This window comes from Dryobates pubescens, chromosome 28 (genome assembly GCF_014839835.1).
Source record: "Dryobates pubescens isolate bDryPub1 chromosome 28, bDryPub1.pri, whole genome shotgun sequence".
Classification (NCBI taxonomy): domain Eukaryota; kingdom Metazoa; phylum Chordata; class Aves; order Piciformes; family Picidae; genus Dryobates; species Dryobates pubescens.
In genome coordinates, this window is record NC_071639.1 from 12,138,669 (window position 1) to 12,155,586 (window position 16,918).

General features: G+C 46.8%; 1 protein-coding gene across 2 annotated transcripts in view; it reads right to left on the reverse strand.

Moving 5' to 3' along the window:
• Positions 1 to 16,918, reverse strand: part of PRDM1 (PR/SET domain 1) — a 99,457-nt gene that overhangs the window by 61,996 nt on the left and 20,543 nt on the right. Inside the window, exon 1 of one of the 2 annotated variants that reach the window (XM_054174087.1) lies at positions 724 to 788. The exons of the other annotated variant lie outside the window; for it this stretch is intronic. The gene's annotated coding sequence lies outside the window, so the exon portion shown is untranslated. Of the gene's footprint in view, positions 1 to 723; positions 789 to 16,918 lie in introns of those variants that run through there. 2 annotated transcript variants of the gene reach the window in all.

A 16,918-nucleotide genomic window follows, 5' to 3' on the forward strand; every position in this document is an offset into this window, starting at 1 on the left:
GGGGAACCCCACCCCAACATTGTTCATCCTTATTCAAGAGACCTGCTCGGATATGGATGTGCACAAAACCCCTGTCTAAAAGCTCTTTTCCTTTTACTGTTCCATACAGCCACAAAAGCTCCACAAGGCAGTTTCTGGTAACATCTCTTCCTAGGCCCTTAAAAAAAACACCTCCCAAACAGCCTGATGAGATTTTATTGGTGTTTACCATTTCTGCAGGCAGTGTGATGCCAAGTTCTCCATCCCAGAACAATGCTATTGATTCTCAAGCTTTAAGTCAAAGACAGCGGTGTGGCTTTAAAGTTGATGGTTAAAAATAAAGGGGAGGGGATGTCAGATTGAATCTGTCACCAAAAGAATTCCAGAAATAAACAATGCACGATTAAAACACAGTCGAGGAGGACAGCAATACAGCCCACTCTGAATCTCCACCTCTCTCCTTACTTGTGCTGGGTAACAGAAAACTGACTGCACTCACAATATCCCACCCCGGACACAAGTCTCCCTACTGCACACAACAACTATGTACACTTTAAAAAGGGGGCAAAAAAAGTCATCCAGCCGAGAAGTGACGCAAAGTACACCTGAGACTTGCCTCCTCAAGCACTTCCTTCAGCTGTACATCACCTTAGGGGCTGCCTCCGCTTTAAGCAGTAGCCCTTGGTGGCAGCTACTTACTCACAGCTCGTTCTCTCCATCACAGACACCAAGTGGAAACCTCACCTTGGATATAGGTCAGAATAAAGTGCAGTCTGCTGGCCGGTGCCTAGGGCAGGTGTGAACAAGGGCCAGCCGGCAGCTTTCACACTGAGAGCCAGGCCAGCAGTTCAGAGTCTTTATGAAGTGAGAAAGTAGAGCAGAAGCTCAGAGTACATCTTTTAAGCAGGATATTTAGGAGCCTCTGCAATCCTTTTACCAGACACACAACCTGGCTGCTTGCTGCTGCCTTTTTTTCCTCCTTTCTCCTCCCCACCCCCAAAAATACCAACCCTTCTCCTGAACTAGTTGGAAAGGACTTGGGAAGGGGTGGAGTAAGGGAAATCAGTGCAGCAAGTCACCTTTCAGCCACCTATGACATCAGCCTGCTGCCCTGATTCCTTCATTAATACCTTTGAGCTGAAAACAATGGGGCTGCCATTAAGCACCACACAGTTCGAGATAAGAAAGCCCTAAGCAGATAATAATCGGTGCATTTAGCTGGATTTCAAACATTCAGCTGCTTAATCATTTCTTCCTCACTGCATGCTACCCAAACACAGGGGGAATGCTTTGGATGCCTTGGGCTAAGGAAGAAGGAGCTCTGGGGTGTGGGGAAGAGGAGGGAGAGAGCGAAGCCACAGGATGGGGATTGGGGGGGGGGGGCTGGAGGGGGGGGTGGAGAAGGGGATTTTATTGGCAATCCTCTCGCTGGGAAATGAAAACATTTCTTAATTGCCATTAGGGAAATAGGTTAAATACAGGCTTGGTAAGCTGCTAAGGGCTGGCTAACAGATTAGAGCGGATGGCTGCTGAGGTACACTCATTTCCATTATATGACAGAGCAGGGAATTTCTGTATTCTTAATAGTCTTCAAAGACTGTTCCTGTCAGGCAGTGGGTGTGAGACTGCTAGTTAGATTTTAACTAGTCACCTTCCAGCTGATGAAATGAGGCCCAGTTCTCTGGCCCTGAAGTGACTGCTTTACTGCTTCATCCAGGGAAGCAGAAACTGCAGGACACGCTGAGGAGGATGGCATTGTAACACCTGCCTGCTTTGCTCACAGAAATAACAGTGAGTAATCACAGAATCAGAGGCACTAAAGACAGGATGCATCATACCTGCCACACCAGGGAAAGAAAGCATCTCAGGATCCCCAAAGAGTGAATGGAATTAGAGCCAAGGTTGAGCTTCACAGTGGTCCTGCCAGGGCTGGGTGACTCTTCGCCTCTGTCACCTTGGAGCCCATGTGGGTGGGAGTACAGGCAACAAATGAAACTCCAATGCCATCACTTGCCTGCTAAGATCTCCACAGCCTCTCCTCCATCACATTCATCCCAGACATCTTCGCCTGCAGGTTCCTCGAAAGCCACACCTCGAGCCCACAAGGAGGATGGTAAAGTAAGTTTCATCAAACTGAGCAGGAGCAAACCGAAACCAGGGCTCCCCCTAAACGGGCACAGCCTTACTCATCCACACAACTCAAAATCGGCTCCAAGCAGCACACACTGCGAGGCTGAGACACCATCCTGTAATCCTTCGTCATGCAAAACTCCCCGAGGCATGAGTGGGAGTTTTATCTGAGCAAGGGCTGGGTTTCTCCAAGGAAAGCCTTTGTTCTGGGGCTCCCTGAAGCCAATATCCTGAGCTATGCAAACGATCACGGATTGGCAGGTGAAGTCCACAGGGGGCCGTTTGAGGAACAAGTTTCTGGCATCAATTCGAGTTTACAGCACTTGCTGCCATCCCCCTCCTTTCCACCTACAGACACATTGACCTCCCCCCACCCCAGTCCTCCCCATGTGATCAAGACACAAGAATCTGGCTCTGCAAAATGGAGCAAGGAACTCCCTTGTCTGGGTGCTCTTCCACAAGCTTTACCTTACTCTCAGAAACAACTCCCAGGCAGGAAATGCTCTGGCCATCGTTTAATAAGCAAGGGACACACAGGCCACAGCCACCATTCTGCAGCACAGCAGATTAATCACCCAGGAGGGCCAGTGCAAAGCCAACCCACATCTTTTAGCCTCTGTGACAGGGCTGCATCCAAGTCACCTACCAGCAATGACCTCTGGTCTGTGTTTAACACCCAAAATGTGTCCAGAAATTGTCCAAAAGAATGTTGGTTGAGTCAGGGCAAAACTGTTAGCAACCATCCCAACCAAAACCACTGGCAACCATCCCCACCAGTCACCAGGGCAGGCTGCTGGCACCTAGGGCTGCTCTGCCCAGTGGGTTAAGCATCATTAACCCAGAGGCTCAGAGGCTGATTGTTAAAGGTATTTAGTCTCCTTGGGAAACAGGGAAGAGCCTAGACTGATCTCCACCAGCTTTTGGTATGTTCAGTGGGTATCTGTCTGCACCACTGGACACCTTGACACACTTTAAAGTCTGGTGCTAAGGGTTGGTTTCATCTGATTAAATGTAAGCTTCTCCTTTGCTGATGTCTGAAAGAGATGGATAAATGTGTTGTCAACGTTGGCTGCTTTTCTCCATGACCAGTAAAGGGAGCTCAGAGAACAGACTCAAATTCAGGCACCTGCAGCTGGGTCAAAAATGCCCCACACCAGCTCCCTGCCCAGAATCACCCTGGAGAGACAAAGGGGGACCACACCATTCAGCCTGGATGCTCTGTCTCTTCCAAGTCAGTATGCCTGCCGTGAGATGAGACTTAAAGCATGCTTACCTGTGTGTGCAGCCAGCAAAAGGATCACTGTGGAACAGCAACCCCTTTGCTAAGGACTGCTGCTGAAGAGCAATTGCTCAGCTGTTCTGCTATCACAGACTGAGCTGGCACGGGCAGACAGCCCATTCATTTACAGAGCAGCAGACAGCATTTTCCACTTGGCTAGTAATTCCATGCAATTCATTTGCAGGGAGTGTATTTCCTGGGAACTCACTGGATCTTGATCCAAAGTCCACAAGAAATGGAAGACTCAGCACTTCCCTTGGTTGTTGCTTGCCTTTAGCACTTTTCATTCAGCAATGTTTGCCTGCTTCCCCTACACACAAAGGATCTGTGAACTGACACAAGCCCCTGGGCTGTGGAGAAGTATTCTTCCAGGCTGATCCAAGAGTTGAGAGGAACCTGTGTATTCACCAGGGCTATAGTATGCTGGGTTTAAAGAGCCTGGGACAGATTCTTTGCATCTGCCAATCATCTGAGGTCAGAAGTTTTTATGCATGTTTTTCCTGTGACCACATCTTTAGCCACAGCCAGTCTAAACTGGCCACAGCACTGCCAGAAGACAACTGAGTAAGGAAAGTATGCTTTTGTATCATGATATCCTTAGCAGCTGAGTGCAGCCAGCAAACTCTGGCTGGGTGTAAGAGACACTGGGTTAGGTCCATGGAAATTAGTGGTGATGCACAGAGTTAGGCAAGCTGAGAATGTGTCTTTTGTTAACTTCTGCAGGGACACTGAAACCTCCTTTTTAAGAAACAGTTATTAATACAGTGCTCATCTATGCTGTCTTTCCAATTGTTTTTGGTAGAGAGAGAACAGCAGGGAAGCAACACAGGTGTCCACTCTTATCTCAGCCTTCTGGATAAGCCTTTTCTTTTCTTTTCTTCCAGCACAGGTACAGTTCAAGATGTGCACCCTTTCAGCTCTTTACATCTGGACATGCAAGCATAAGCCTTACATGCACTGTAAAGCCTTCTCAAACACAGGACTGGGCTGTGGTTCAGCCCTTCTTAGCAAACAGGGGAGAGAGGGGGGAAAGGGGAAGAAGGAGAAGGAGAAGGAGGAAGGGAGAAGGAGGAAGGAAGAAGGAGAAGAAGGAAGGAAGAAGGAGAAGGCAGAAGGAAGAAGGAGAAGGCAGAAGGAAGAAGGAGAAGGGAGAAGGAGAAGGAGGAAGGAAGAAGGAGGAGGAAGGAGGAAGGAAGAAGGAGAAGGAGGAAGGAAGAAGGAGAAGGAGGAAGGAAGAAGGAGAAGGAGGAAGGAAGAAGGAGAAGGAGGAAGGAAGAAGGAGAAGGAGGAAGGAAGAAGGAGAAGGAGGAAGGAAGAAGGAGAAGGAGGAAGGAAGAAGGAGAAGGAGGAAGGAAGAAGGAGAAGGAGGAAGGAAGAAGGAGAAGGAGGAAGGAAGAAGGAGAAGGAGGAAGGAAGAAGGAGAAGGAGGAAGGAAGAAGGAGAAGGAGGAAGGAAGGAGAAAAAGGACCTCTGAAAAATCCAGTCTGCCAAGTCAGCACAGTCCTGGTTCCCAATGAAGAAAAAACATGCTGGCTTAAAATTTCCAGAAGGTGAGTGCATGTGGGGTTTGTGTTGTTGAGTAAAAGAGAGGCACTGTTTGGAAGTGGCAGTGCAGTGGCAAAGCAGTGAGTACACTGTGCTTTGCATCGTGGCCTTTCCTTGACAGCATAGGTAGCACACAGAGCAATTGGCTCTCCCTGCAGGTTAGGACAAGCCCAAGTACCCTGAACCCTAACTTTAGCATAAGGCACTCAAATTCTCATTCTATAAACCCTCCAGCATGCACATTCCTGTGATAGAGCAAATTCCTTTCCCCTGTTTATGGCATAAACATTCATGCTATATTTAAATATATACATAAAGTATCTACATTAATGAACAGCCTTCAGAGCAGTATCATGACAGCAGATGGTTATCCTTTCATGGCATAAAATGACTAAGGTCAGTGGAAGAAGCAGCTTTATGGCAAGCATGGGGACAACTGCTGCAGATAGGGCTCCTGATTCCTAGATACTAAATAGAAATTACTCCAGATATATTTCCACACCCCCCCCCCAAGTTATTCTTTATAATGATTTATTAACTTACTTCACATCTTGCATATCTAAAGAGAACATCTCAATACCAATAGCATACTCTACAGAAGGAGAATCAACCTCCACAGCCATTCTGGAATCCTGAATTAGATCTCAAACCACACTTGGCAAACCAGAAACTCTTTGAGGAATCCTGGATAAGGAGTTGGAGGGAGGTCACTTCCAATTACATAAACATGTTGTGCTTGGGAATTAACCATTAAGGACAGACCATTTTTCATTTGGCATCCAGCAGCTTTACTCCAAAGTAAAATGGGGAACAAATGGACCACATCCTACAATGGGGGAAAGTCACCTCCTCAGCTAAGTGGGCCAGGAGCAACCGCATGAGGTTCAACGAGTCAGAGTGCAAGGTCCTGCATCTGGGCTGGGCCAATCCCAGACTCAAATCCAGGCTGGGTGCAGAGTGGGTTGAGAGCAGCTCTGAAGAGAAGAGACCTGGGTGTATTGATTGATGAGAAACTGGAGCAGGTTGCCCATGGAGGTTGTGGATGCATCCTCCCTGGGGGTGTTCAAGGCCAGGTTGGATGAGTTGAGAGATGTCCCTGCCCACATGAGGGAGGTTGGAGTAGATGATATCTAAGGTCCCTTCCAACCTAAGCCATTCTGTGATTCTATGAACTACATCAGAGCAGCTTCACTACAGCCCAGTACAGACACATTAGCAAGAAACTGAAACTGGATGAAGTTATGGAGAAATGAAGTGGCATTTTAAAGACTAAGCTTATTTTAACTAAATAGTAACAAAGTGAAGAACCTGACACGAGAGGGGAGGATTTCTGCATCACTTAATGCCTTTAAATCAAGATTAGACAGCTTCCTGAAAAGAAGCTTCAGGACACTCAGTTAGGACTTGAGACCTGGGCAGGAATCAGTGTGGCTTTCTCTAGCTGATGTTCTGCTGAGTAACAAATCTAGGCTTTAAATTCTATAAACACGAGAGTGTGACCCACCATCACTTATGATGTGACAAAATCCCTCAGCTATTTATTAGAAAAGGGGAATTAAAGACTACTAGCTGAGCTTTCCATTGCCCCAGTGCAATTTTGTGCTGCTGTCATCCTCCTCTCCCCCCTTGCACCCAAAGCACAGACACACGAGCGCAAGATGAGACCAAGCTAACGTGGGGCTGACTGCACGAAAGGGAAAAGCAGCTCAAGTTCCTATAAACCTTTCAAACTTTCATTCCTGCTCCCTTCCTAGCTTGCACAGAGGAGTCTCTTTTACAACTTTATCCATGTAATGGTCCTGCAGACCTCTTCTCCACGCCAAAACTTCTCTTTGAAGTTCGCTCTCCCATTAGCGTTTTCGGCGGAGGTATTCGAACCGATCGCGCAAGCACAGCAGAACTCCAGGACTGTCCACGTTCCATCCAGTACAGTTGTTTCATGTTGCCTGTGATTTACAGTCTTAATTAATGCTCAAAAGAAGAAGAGGAGCACATCTTTGGTGGAGCTTCCCCCCCCTCTGCACACACACGCACACCCCTCCTCCTTCTCTCGTCCAAAGCAGCGCTCTCAGGGGTTTGTTGGACATTGTGCAGGATGGCTTTGCCAAGCAGAATGGAACACACTTAATACTTTTCCTTTATAACCTTTGCAATAAATCAGCTACCACTCCACTTGCACGAGAACAGCCATTAGTGTCCTCTCCCCTCCCCCCAGCACTTCCCGAATTTTAAACAAAGTAGGAATAAACTGAAGCTGAGCAGAGCCAGCGAGCCCAGTAAATCAGTTTAATGAGAACTGAAGCACCCCTATGAAGTCCACTACTGAACAAACAAGGTGGGCAGGAGAGGCTGAGCTTTCTGTGGAGGTACTGGGGATGGGGAAGCACGAAAGCAGCGCTCACATCCTCCATCCTCAGCAGTGCTGCATGTCTGCAGTGAGCACTCTGTTCCCCAGAGCCACACTCGCTGCAGCTCGCTGCTGCAATCCATTGTTTAGATTTGGCTGCTTCCTCTCCCTTTTGTGGTTTTGCTCCTCCACGTTTTCCCACAGAAGTGGAGTTTTTTTGTTTACCCATTTTCACCACTTATCTCCTCTGAGATTCACTTTGACCCTCCACGTATCCTTCTCAGGTCTGCCCTCCTTCCACCTCTCCTTGTAAGTGAGCACATCTACACCTCTAGACACACACTACTGCTCAAAAGCTGGAAAGCAAATCATCCTTTATTTGCAGGACTGCAGAATATTAAAGAAACCACATCAAATTCTGTGCATGACAGCATGTAGACTCCAGACATTCAGCATTAAAAAGACCTCAGAAGTGTAAACATCCCCCTTCCAAAGAAAACCAAACCCAAACCCAAACCAAACCAATGTGAGCTGGTTCAACCATTTCTCCAAACCAGGGCAGTAACTCACACAAGTGGGCCAAGTATGAATTCTCTTGGTCAAAGGGGACTAAGAAGCCTTTTACCACCCACACATCAGTCCCCATCTCACTGCCTCAGCTTATCCTTGTTCACTCAGGCTCATGCACTCAGAAAAAAAAAGACCTGAGCAAAATCAGGACTGAGTATGTTCCCTTTGCACAGTGCTCCAGCCACAAAACTGATGGACAAGAGAAGGCATGGCCCAGCCATTCAGATCACCTCTGTCTCTTCCTCAGGACTGCCAGACTTCTATCCTAGGTGCTGCCCCAACCCCAGCTGTAACTCCCTGCTACTTGAAATGGTCAGCCCTTTTGAAAATGAAGGGCAGAAACATGGATCACCTTTTCTCTTCTGCCTTCTTACCTTCTCCAGAAAGAGCAACCAGAGCCCACTTGTGAGATCCTGCTAACACAGGAGCCCCAAAGTTTGGACCAAGATGTAAGCCTGTAAGCTTACATACAAAGCTGATTTGTAAGTCTGGTCCTGTTCCCAGAGCATTGCTGTCTTCACTGTGAGCCTAACAGAAGAGTGGAACTCAGTTCTCTGAGACACTGGCACAGGTTGCCCAGGGAGGTGGTGGAAGCCTCATCTCTGGAGGTTTTTAAGGCCAAGCTGGATGTGGCTGTGAGCAATCTGCTCTAGTGTGAGGTGTCCCTGCCCATGGCAGGGGGCGTTGGAACTGGCTGATCCTTGAGGTCCCTTCCAACCCTAACAGTTCCATGATTCACCCACACCACCACACAGCCACACTTCCAGATCCTAGCAGGTCAGTCAGTGACACCCAGCAGAGCATCCTGTGCTGCTTCCCTGCCAGTGCAGCCATTTCTCAGCTGCACAATTATCCATCCTACTGGGTGACCTCAAAAATGTCAATCTCCATTCAATTTCCAGACTTGTCAATAGGAAAACCTATTATTATTGGCACCCCTCCACCCTCGGCCTGGCTTCTGGGAAAAGACAACTAATTGCTGCTAATTAGAGAGACAGACAGAGCCCACTTTGCACCCTCTTGCCTCCTGCTTTCTCCTTTCTCACTACAAAGGAGAGAAGAGGACACACCTCACCTGGAGCTGCCAGGCTGGCCTGGGAGATGCAGAACCTCTGACTCTGTCGACACAGCAAAACGTGTTCTGCACAGTGAAGGGCAGCAGGTGCTCCTTCAGGGTTTATGAGCACAATATTTAAGGATGTTAAGATGGTATCTATCAGATGAGGTGAAGAACAGAATGCATTTATTAGGGTGAGTTTGGAGACCCTTCTTATCTACCAGCAGCTTGCACTTCATGCCAAACCAGTGCTGAGAGCTCTTCAGAATCCCACTGGGAGGTCTACAAGAGAGGCTTTTTGAGAAGCCTTGTATTAAAACAATAATGTAATTGTGTGGGGATCTCAGCCCTCATGGGAGAAAGAAATTAAGCATCTAGTCTTCTTGGTGACCAACCAACCAAACCAACCAACCTGAAACAGAAATATAACCAAACCCAGAAGGTTAATTAAAGAACTCAAAAATATTGTTTTCAAAACCTGGGATTTTTTTAAGCCAACTTCAGGGCCTCAGAACCCGACTTGGAAGCTGAGGTTTGATTACATCACAAGTGACAATCTAAAGAGCTCACTCTCTGCATTGATTTCATTCTTTTTCCTTGGGCCTTTCTGCAGGTAAAAAGTGCTCAAAACAAACTCCTTTCTCCAGCCTCTAGGCCAATGCTTTGCTCTTCATTGCATTCAGCAACCCTCTTCCAGCGAAGCCAGAGGTTTTCTGACAAGGCAAATGCACTCCGTGCCCACTGTTCTCAGGTCAAAATCACAGCCCAAAGCCAAATGATCAAAAACCTGGCTGCAAAGCAGACGATGCTAACAAAGAAGCAGTTTCAAGCGTCTGCTCCTCAAAAGCACTCAATATGTGACACATAAATTAGGACAAACGTTGACTTTTTCTTTCAGCCCCTGCAGCTCTCTGTCTCTTCTTCCCTGTTATGGGTATTTAAACTACCTGGGATGACCCAGGGATTCAGATAATCCAACAAACTGAGCAGTTAAGGGAAACAAACAAAAAAAAGCAAAGGAAAATGAGAAGCATTAGAAGCCCTTGGCACAGCTAATTCACCTTTCATTCTAAACGGTTACATTTATCTCTCCTCTTTGTTAAAAGAGAGGAGAAAAGGTACTGCATTCAAAGTAGAATAATAAAACAGTCCATAAATTACAGTTTCAAAGAGCCTGGAAAAAGAGAAGGAGATTTCACTGGAAGGCAGCTGAAGGTTGTTCTTTCTCCTCTCACCAAAACTTTGCAGGCATCTGTAGAACAGGAATCTCCACAAGATTTATTGTACCAGGCCATCATTTTGGTCACAGCCACCAAGGGATCCAAAGCCCCGCCGTGATGAGAGTCTGCCTGTTGATTTCATGGCTCTGGATCAAGCCCAGTGTTTGTGCATTTCTTTCAAGGAGCAATTTCTCCAAGTAAGCCAGGGTTTATTTGGAATCCTTCCAAGGGCTACGTGACACTTTCGAGAGTTTACATCCATCCAAGTGACTTCTAGGAGCCAGTTCTCTGATTTTTTTTTTACATGGAAAAAGTCTGGGGGAGGAAGGGAGGGAGAGAGTCCCATGTGAGGCCATCTAGGATTTTCTAGATCCTTCTGAAGAAGTGTCCCTCAGGTCTGGTGGCACACGCAGGGCGGGTGGCAGCACACCGTCCCATCCCTTCCTGGCGGTCTTTCCTGAGGAGCAACCCCCACCTTCTGAGGCACTTTGTGCCCTGGGGTGGTTACAAGGAAGGAATTGGTCCCATTGCCCACCTTAGACATTTTGAGGGCTGGGCACTTGGTGCTACATTTGTTTGTGGTGCGTCTGGAGTGGAGCAGGTGGGAGTTTGCCTGCCAAGGAGTGTCTCCCAGGTGGGGTGAACCCAGCATCCTGCTGTCCTTTCTGCCAGCAGCCCTATGTAGGGAGTGCCCAGCCAGCATTTGGGGCATTAGCTTTGTATGGCCATCCTGAACTGCTAGCACAGCTCCTTGGGCACCCTACATCTCCAGAGCTCCCAGTCCTCCCCGCCTCTGCCGGCTGGCTTCTGGTACCCAGTTTTTCAGAAGTGAGCGGTGGCTTAGAGCTGGAAAGGTCTTACAGCAGCTGTAGCTCACTTGGTAGGCTGAACCACCGCGTAAGGAAGGGGAGGGAGGGGAGGAAGGAAGGTGATGTACCATCTCCCTGACCTTTCACTTTTGCTGCACGCTGGGACACCAGAGGCTCGGAGCACCTGCTGTGGGGCAGGGTGTTTCTCAGCACAGAACTCCTCTTAGAACGGCATTTTAGTCAGTATCTGCCCCTTCACCACAACTGGGGCCCATCACTAAGCCTTAATGTCTTCAGCTTAAACATAAAGGCCTCCCCACAACAATACCCAAAGGAATCTGCTAACTGCTCTGAAGCAGGAACAAGCAAAAATGAAACAGCTTCTCTCACCCTCGTGGGGTGTAATTAGAGGTAAGGCTAAAGAAGAGAAGTCCAACCCACTACGAGCAAACACAGAGCTCTCCTTTTTAGTGCTCAGAAATCCTTGTGATATGCTTGATACAAATATCCACCTACAGAAATATTTTAACGCTAAAATGATGTGAGGAAAAAAAATTCCTTGGCAGACCTCTGGAGATCAGCATTCACTAGCACAGTGCTTATAAGAGATATAATTAACACAGCTTGAACCATTCAGTGCAGATGTTAAGCAGCCTGAAAATTTCCAGGTCTGCTGCAGTACCTCTGCACAGATGGAGCCCCACCACGATTTGTTACAGCAGCAGCCTGACAGCAGAGCAGTGCAGACAAGACAACATCTTCATTTATTAAACTGCTAACATTCTGCACTACTGGCTCCTTGGGTTTTTTTTCCCCTTGAGTGCACACAGGAAGGTATTCAGGCTCTCCCATCCCGGCAGAGCATTCAGGTGGTCTTTAGGGCCAATATCCTGAGGTAGTTAGGTGCTTAACCTCCCCTGAAATCAAACCGTTTTGTTGGTATGCGAGGGACTATATTTTGACTCTTTAGCAGCTTTTTATAGCGTTCACTTAAGCAACTTTCTGCCAAAAAAAAAATCAAAGCAAGCCAGGCCAAAAAGCTTGGCTGCACATGGTGCTGTACCCACCACATTCCTCTGAGCAGCAAACGATGCTTCCATCAAAAAGATGAAGACCTCCTCGATCCGACACCAGCCCCTTGCACAGACCTGGTCTTAGTCACGCTGTGATTTTTCCCCCCCCATCTGCCTCTCGCAAGCACTACTGTGAAAACTCAACAGCACTTTTCCAAATGAAAGCCAATCAGAGTATCTAGCGTCGGCAAGCCTTGTTAAAGTCCATACATGTTTACACTTGGCATCAGATTACACACGTTTGACTTCTTGATTTAGTGCTGTGCACTTGTGTTTTCCCCTTCTTTTGTCAGGAGTGAAATACAGCTATCCTTAAGTGAAGTCTTTTGGTTTGTTCTTTTTTTTTTTTGGGGGGGGGGGGAGGGGGAGGGAAAGGCAAAAAAAGCAAGCCCTAATTTGTACTGTATGTTAGGAGAGTTCACTTTTTGCCCCACGCAGGGAGACCAGGAAAAAAAACAACCCCAAAGCAAAACTCAGAAGAGGTTAATCTGGGTAACGGCGACGTCTGCTTGCAAGACCTAAAGAAGAGAAAGACAGAGAGGCAGAGATGGAGAGAACACAAACAGTGGAGTCTTTGGACAGTTGTGTGGGGGGGGGGGGGGTGGGTTGTTTTTTTTGGTGGTGGTTTGTTGTTGGTTTGGTTTTTTTTGCTGCCTCACCAAAGCAATTCTGCTGAAATCTTAGCTCGGAACATCGCCTGAGTAAGAAAGAGAAACACACTTCTTGAATTCTTTTGTACTTTCCATGCATAGAGGAACAGTCAGAACTGTGTGGGGCTTTACGCCTTCTCAGCAGCCAGCTTACACAAACAGCAGAGCTACCCAGGTCTTTCCATAGGAAAAGCAATGCTCTGTGGACAACAACAACATGAGTAAGTGCTCAGGAGGTTTAGGGGGCAAAGAACACCTGCTTAAGGTGTAGCAGGCCTGGAGTGATAGGATGAGGGGCAATGGTTTGAAATGAGAGCAGAGCAGAATCAGATTGGATGCTAGGAACAAGTTCTGCACCATGAGGGTGGTAAAACACTGCAACAGGTTGCCCAGGGAGGTAGTCGAGGCCCCATCCCTGGAGATAGTCAAGGTGAGGCTGGACAAGGCTCTGAGCAACTTGATCTAGTGGAGGATGTCCCTGCTGACTGCATGAGTTTGGACTGGGTGAGCTTTGGAAGTTCATTCCAGCCCAAACCATTCTAGGATTCTATGTGGCCATCTATTAGCATCTGCTAAGGAATTAAAATAATCAAAAAGAAACCTTAGGTTGGAGTCAGGAACTGGGGAGCTGCCATACAGCACAAGTTTGCACAAGCTGACCCTTTCCATCTCTTATTTCTGTGAATCTCCAAGAAAAAAAAGAAATCACCTTAAAACTCAATGAAACCCAGGGTGGGTTTTATTTGTACAGTGTGTGTTAACAGGCCATCAAGTAGAACATTGGCACATAAGTGCTTGTAGAATCAAACTCATAAAGATAAGCCACAACAAAGTGAACAACTAGGTGAGACCTGAAATGTCCAACATGGGTTTTTTTAGTGGATATTTATATGCAGGAAAAGGAAGCTCATGGAAATGTAGCAAACAGGTCAAATAAAAACAGTTGTATGAATTCCAAGCTAATTCAGACATTATCCCATCATTGATCATCAGGCAAATAAAAAGCAAGCCAAACACCATTTATGCCTGTCAATAATAATTTGAGGGGAAAACTTCAATCCAAACTAATGTTTGGTTTGGTTGTTTTCCAAAGCAGGTTTGCCTCAGAGCACAGTTTGATCTTTGAGATCTTTTCCACCCTTATTGATTCTATGATGTCCTCCACACAGAGCCAACCCAAGAAAAGCCCAAAATAAGCCAGATGTGAGCAAGTGAGTAACCAAACCCCTTGGTTGTGAATCCTACTACCTCTGCAGAGTGCCTGTCTGACAAATGAGTACCACTCAGCTTTGCTGCCATGGGAAAGCCTACTGAATGTTTGCAGAACCTGAACCTTACTTATGTTCCCCTCCTCATCTAAGCACAATGTACTAACCCAGAGGGGAGGTTTGTTGTGGGGAAGAGAACAAAATAATGCTTTGCATGTATAATCCACTGAACCCAGAGGATTCTTCCAAAGTGGCTTAACCCCACAGCATTTCTCCTACACTTCCTGCAGCACCTCACAGAGAAGTGAGTGCTTCTTACACCTGGCTTCTTCCATAAATCTATCACAGCTCAGTATCAAATGAACAGCAACACAGAAATGTCTATTTCCTTCCTTCCAGGACACTTACTATTGGAGGGAGGCTGCGCTGCCCAGAGCTACCGTGCCTGCACGGAACAAATTCAGGCCCACATGAACCTCCCCTGACAAGCCCTAAATCACCTCTGTGGGATTTCTGTGCGTGCTGGGAAGTTGCTGTTATCTTGAAAATTAGCATTCATTCAGTATCTTGCCTTGAAATCTCAGGATTGGAAATAAAATCCACGGCCAATACAAAGCCAAGTCAAAAGTGGATTATCCCCAATTGTCATTTTGCCTTTTGCTCAGAGGCAGAACTAAACTCATAGGAAAGGATACAGACACAACCTGAACGCATGATTTGCAGAAGCCCATGGAAAAGAGAACTTTGAAGCTTTGTTTGCAGCTGAGATGTGAAATAACCTCCTGGGAAATGGTACAAGGCAGCAATCTGGGACCAGTGTTCAGTTTACAGAGTTGTTATTTAGGCTCAGAGGCTACCACAATCAACAGCAGCCTTGCACCTTCTCAGGAATTCCCTTTGTGTGGGTAGGGATCTCTGCCAGGGGCAGTTCCCCCCCTACCTAGGGTAATGCTGCAGCTTTGTTGTTCATCATTCTTTCATCCTCTACAGATCTTAAACCAGTAGCATGCAAACAGCTTGTAGGAGGAGGCAAACCACATTTTAAATTATATAGATTAGGGCTCATTTTAACGAGTTGCCAAGAATTTTTCCCATCTATTTTACTAGATCTTGGAAAATGAACTGTGATGCACCTAAGAAACCCAAAACAGGAAGGTAGCTACAGCTGCCTTGTTTACATGAAGAGCAAGAATGTTTCTCTAAGGAGCAGAGAAAGAGAAAATGGTGTTTGCTGTACAGGAATTGATCTCTTTTCTTGGTGATGTGCAATCATATTAGCAGCTGAGCTGCGGGCTTGAATTGAGAGAGGCTGATTGTCTGATTTAATAATCAGATTAATTGTAGGGTTCTGATGAAGTCCCTGGAAAGCAGAGCTGTTACAGCAGGAGAAGAGCACATTTCCTCAAGTGGCCCTCCTCGTGGAGAATTGTAATGGGTCCTAGCACAAAGCCCCAAACTACTCTAAGAATGTGTTTAAACATTTTCAAGCAGAAGTTTGAAATGAAGCAAGGCAGTTTCAGCTGGAGCTTGAGCAGCTTCTGAGCCAAGGCTGTTTCAGGTCTGTATGAACAAATTGGATCATTTTTATTTTGTTCCAATGACCAATGAGAAGTATCTGTATTGTACAAAGTCTGCATGAGTTTCTTGTTCTGACAAGGGGGGTGGATGTCGGCTGCCAAACCTGTCCTGCACAGCTCACACCAGGCTGTGTAGGGTCCACCTGGCAGCTGAGATCATCTGGGCTTCCTCAGCTTATGCTGAGCAGTACCATACCTCACATGAGCCTTTCAAGCTGTGCCTCTACACACAGAGTACTTCAGTCTTTCTACCTCCTTCCTACCCATCTGCTAAGCACTGGCCAGGTCGTTTTTGTTCCAGCATTTGACTCTCTTTTATTAGCTTGTGCCTGCAAGACCTTCACCTTCCAACCAGTTTCCCGCTGACCTACAGTGCACACCCATGCCTGTGGCTTTTGGAGAGCAGCTGCTTCCAGCCCATTATGGCCAAGGCCCTTTGAGTGGTGATTTATTTCACAGTGCTGTGTGACAAGGACTGTGTGCAGCTCCATTGACTGTTTTGGTAGGTATGGTCTCACCTGGAACCTCCAAGGTCCAATAGAGACAAAGGAAAATAACTGGGGCAAAAGAAATATGTCAGGAAAAGGAGTTTCAGGAAAACTTTGGGGCCACTGAGAATGCCTTAAAAACAAGCAAATAAAAAAACCCACACAACAACAGCAACAAAGATACACACTCAAAAATAAACACCCCAGAGAAACACAAAACAAAGAGACAAGCCCCCCAGACTTACAGATCATTTTGCATCCCTCAATGCTGGTAGCCAGATGACAATGAGAAAGAGGAAATCTCACTCAGTTGCCCAAATGAGAAAGGCTGGAGGCTCTTAGCAGCCTAACTATAATTTCCAGTATTTTGTATTGCTCACCCTGGAGCCAGAAATAGACAAGAGGCTCCATCTCAACATGAAGCAGCCTTACAGGAAACATGAGTTTTTCTTAATTTTAGGGAAGTGCTTGCCACAGTTGTTTACAGAATCACTCATTCTGTTTACAGGGACATTAACTGCATGAGTATCATTTTTCCTCTCTGTGATTTTTACGCACTGCTCACTCATTCTGAAAGTCAGTCAGTGGACCCCGTTTGATGCAGTTCAAGCATGGCACTGCAACTGCTTCCCACATGCAGTAATTTATTGAAAGGGCTGACCCCGAAATAAAATGATGCAAATCACATCAGTGCTCAAACCCACTGCTGCCTGTGCTGGGAGAAACAGCAAGGCACGAACGTGGCACCGCAGCGGGCGAGAGGCAAAGTCCTCCGTGGGGTTGGGCAGCAGGGAGCAAGCTCAGGGCTGGCAGCTCAGAGGTAAAAAGGGGAGATGGAGGGACCAGGGGACTCAGCGTAATCACAGAGGGGAAATGAAAAGCAAAAGGCAGAACATGAGAAAAGATGTGCTAAAACTTGAAGGAAGGCAGAGTGAAAGAAACAGGTGTGGACAAGTAGATAAATGATGGGGGGGGGGGAAACCCTC